The following is a 4,113-nucleotide window of genomic DNA, read 5'->3' as shown; positions in this document are numbered from 1 at the left end:
GTTTTGGTAAGTAGGTAAGTGCTGAATTTTGCTTGTTGTATTCTTTAGACCCAGTTTTTTTTAAATAAAAGTTAGCTTTAGTGGGATGGCAGTGAAGGCAGTGCAATGTTCCTCCTGCAACATGTATGAGGTGAGGGATGCCATCGACGTCCCTGCCGATTACACTTGCAGGAAGTGCACCCATCTCCAGCTCCTCCAAGACCGTGTTAGGGAACTGGAGCTGGAGTTGGATGAACTTCGGATCATTCGGGAGGCAGAGGGGGTCATAGATCAGAGTTATAGGGAAGTAGTAACTCCAAAGATGGCAGATAGATGGGTGACAGTGAGGGGGACTGGGAGGAAGCAGCCAGTGCAGGGACCCCCTGCGGCCGTTCCCCTCAAGAACAAGTATACCGTTTTGGATACTTGTGGGGGGGGGGGACTTACCAGGGGTAAGTAACGGGGCTCAGGTCTCTGGCACGGAGCCTGTCCCCGTTACTCAGAAGGGAAGGGTGAAGAAGAGCAGAGCAGTAGTAATTGGGGACTCGATAGTTCGGGGCACAGATAGGCGGTTTTGTGGGAACGAGAGAGACTCACGTTTGGTATGTTGCCTCCCAGGTGCAAGGGTACGTGATGTCTCTGATCGTGTTTTCCGGGTCCTGGAGTGGGAGGGGGAGCAGCCCGAAGTCGTGGTCCATATTGGCACCAACGACATAGGTAGGAGGAGTGCCGAGGATGTTAGACAGGCTTTCAGGGAGCTAGGTTGGAAGCTCAGAGTTAGAACGAACAGAGTTGTTGTCTCTGGTTTGTTACCCGTGCCACGTGATAGAGATTCGAGGAATAGGGAAAGAGAACACTTAAATGCGTGGCTACAGGGATGGTGCAGGAGGGAGGATTCCGGTTTTTGGATAACTGGGGTTCTTTCTGGGGACGGTGGGACCTCTATAAACAGGATGGTCTACACCTGAACCTGAGGGGCACCAGTATTCTTGGGGGGAGGTTTGCTAGTGCTCTTGGGGGGGGGGGGGGGGTTTAAACTAACTCTGCAGGGGCATGGGAACCCAGATTGTAGCTTCAGGGTGCAGGGCCTGGAGTGTAGGGAGGTTAGGAACATGGCATCAATTTCCAAGGAGGGTGCCTGTAAACAGGAAAGTGGCTTGAAGTGTGTATACTTCAATGCAAGAAGTATACGAAATAAGGTAGGTGAACTTGCAGCGTGGGTTGGTACCTGGGACTTCGATGTTGTGGCTATTACGAAGACATGGCTAGAACAGGGACAGGATTGGCTGTTGCAGGTTCCAGGATTTAAATGTTTTAGTAGGGTCAGAGGTGGGGGTAAAAGAGGGGGAGGTGTGGCATTGCTTGTCAAAGATAGTATTACAGTGGTGGAAAGGACGATGGATGAGGACTTGCCATCTGAGGTAGTTTGGGCTGAGGTTAGGAATAGGAAAGGTGAGGTCACCCTGTTAGGAGTCTTTTACAGGCCTCCTAATAGTCCTAGAATCATTGAAGAAAGGATAGGGAAGGTGATTCAGGAGATGAGTGACAGTAATAGGGTGGTTGCTATGGGGGACTTTAACTTTCCTGATATTGATTGGGAAAGCTATAGCTCAAGTTCGTTAGATGGGTCAGTGTTTGTTCAATGTGTGCAGGAGAGTTTCCTGACACAATATGTAGACAGGCCAACAAGAGGTGAGGCCATACTGGATTTGGTTCTGGGTAACGAACCAGGCCAGGTGTTAGAATTAGAGGTAGGTGAGCACTTTGGGGATAGTGACCATAATTCGGTGATTTTTACTCTCGTGATGGAGAGGGATAAGTGTGTACTACAGGGCAAGAGTTATAGCTGGGGTCAGGGAAATTATGATGCGGTGAGGCATGACTTAGGATGTGTGGCTTGGAAAAGTAGACTCCAAGGCAAGAGTGTAAATGATATGTGGAGCTTGTTCAAGGAGCAACTATTGAGTGTCCTTGATAATTATGTACCTGTCAGGCAGGGAGGAAAGGGTCGTGCGAGGGAGCCGTGGTTTAATAAGGAATTGGAATCCCTTGTTAAATGGAAGAGGGCGGCCTATCTCAAGATGAGACGTGAAGGTTCAATTGGGGCGATTGAGAGTTATAGGGTAGCCAGGAAGGACCTGAAGAGAGAGCTAAGAGCAGCAAGGAGGGGACATGAAAGGTCCTTAGTCGGTAGGATTAGGGAAAACCCTAAGGCTTTCTATAGGTATGTTAGGAATAAAAGAATGACTAGGGTAGGAATAGGTCCAGTCAAGGATAGTAGTGGGAAGTTGCGTGTGGAGGCGGAAGAGATTGGGGAGACACTGAATGAATACTTTTCTTCAGTATTTACTCAGGAACAGGGCATTGTCGTCGATGCGAATACTGAGTCACAAATAAGTAGAATGGATGGCTTTGAGGTATGTAGAGAAGAGGTGTTGGAAATCCTGGAAAAGGTGAAAATAGATAAGTCCCCTGGGCCTGATGGCATTTATCCTAGGATTCTCTGGGAAGCAAGGGAGGAGATTGCAGAGCCATTGGCCTTGATTTTTATGTCCTCTTTGTCTACAGGAGTAGTGCCAGAAGACTGGAGGATAGCAAATGTGGTTCCCTTGTTCAAAAAGGGGAGTAGGGATAACCCTAGTAACTATAGGCCGGTGAGTCTCACTTCTGTTGTGGGCAAAGTCTTAGAGAGAATTGTAAGGGATAGGATTTATGCACATCTGGATAGGAATAATGTGATCAAGGATAGTCAGCATGGTTTTGTGAAGGGCAGGTCGTGCCTCACAAACCTTATTGAATTCTTTGAAAAGGTGACGAAGGAGGTTGATGAGGGGAAAGCGGTAGATGTGGTATATATGGATTTTAGTAAGGCGTTTGATAAGGTTCCCCATGGTAGGCTACTGCAGAAAATACGGAGGTATGGCATTGAGGGTGAGTTGGAGGTTTGGATTAGGAATTGGCTGGATGGAAGAAGACAGAGGGTAGTAGTTGATGGCAAAGTTTCTTCATGGAGTGCCGTCACTAGCGGTGTTCCGCAAGGATCTGTTTTGGGACCATTGCTGTTTGTCATTTTTATAAATGACCTGGAAGAGGGGTTAGAAGGTTGGGTGAGTAAGTTTGCGGATGATACGAAAGTCGGAGGAGTTGTTGACAGTGAGGAAGGATGTGGCAGGTTACAGCAGGATATCGAGAAGCTGCAGAGCTGGGCAGAAAGGTGGAAAATGGAATTCAATGTAGCTAAGTGTGAGGTGATTCACTTTGGGAAGAATAACAAAAAGATGGGGTACTGGGCTAATGGTCGGATACTTGGTAGTGTGGATGAGCAGAGGGATCTTGGTGTCCATGTACACAGATCTCTGAAAGTTGCCACCCAGGTAAATAGTGCGGTGAGGAAGGCATATGGCTTACTGGCTTTTATTGGTAGAGGAATTGAGTTCCGGAGTCCTGAGGTCATGATGCAGTTGTATAAGACTCTGGTGCGGCCGCAGCTGGAATATTGTGTGCAGTTTTGGTCGCCACACTATAGGAAGGACGTGGAGGCACTGGAACGGGTGCAGAGGAGGTTTACCAGGATGTTGCCTGGTATGGAAGGAAGATCGTATGAGGAAAGACTGAGACACTTGGGGCTGTTTTCATTAGAGAAAAGACGGTTTAGGGGTGACTTGATTGAGGTGTACAAGATGATTAGGGGGTTAGATAGGGTTGACAGTGTGAACCTTTTCCCGCGTATGGAGTCGGGTATTACAAGAGGGCATAGCTTTAAATTAAGGGGGGGTAGATATAGGACTGAAGTTAGGGGTATGTTCTTCACTCAGCGAGTCGTAAGTTCATGGAATGCCCTGCCAGTAGCAGTGGTGGACTCTCCCTCTTTATGGGCATTTAAGCGGGCATTGGATAGGTATATGGAGGATAGTGGGTTAGTATAGGTTAGGTGGGCTTGGATCGGCGCAACATCGAGGGCCAAAGGGCCTGTACTGCGCTGTATTCTTCTATGTTCTAAAATCGACGTTTCGGGCAAAAGCCCTTCATCAGGAATAAACGCAGAGAGCCTGAAGCGTGGAGAGATAAGCTACGGGAAGGTGGGGGTGGGGAGAGTGTAGCATAGAGTACAATGGGTGAGTGGGGGAGGAGATG

Source organism: Chiloscyllium plagiosum, unplaced genomic scaffold (assembly GCF_037043375.1).
Source record: "Chiloscyllium plagiosum isolate Xiang-an unplaced genomic scaffold, Cpla_swu_hap1 HiC_scaffold_46, whole genome shotgun sequence".
Classification (NCBI taxonomy): Eukaryota; Metazoa; Chordata; class Chondrichthyes; order Orectolobiformes; family Hemiscylliidae; genus Chiloscyllium; species Chiloscyllium plagiosum.
This window is presented reverse-complemented; position numbering follows the sequence as displayed.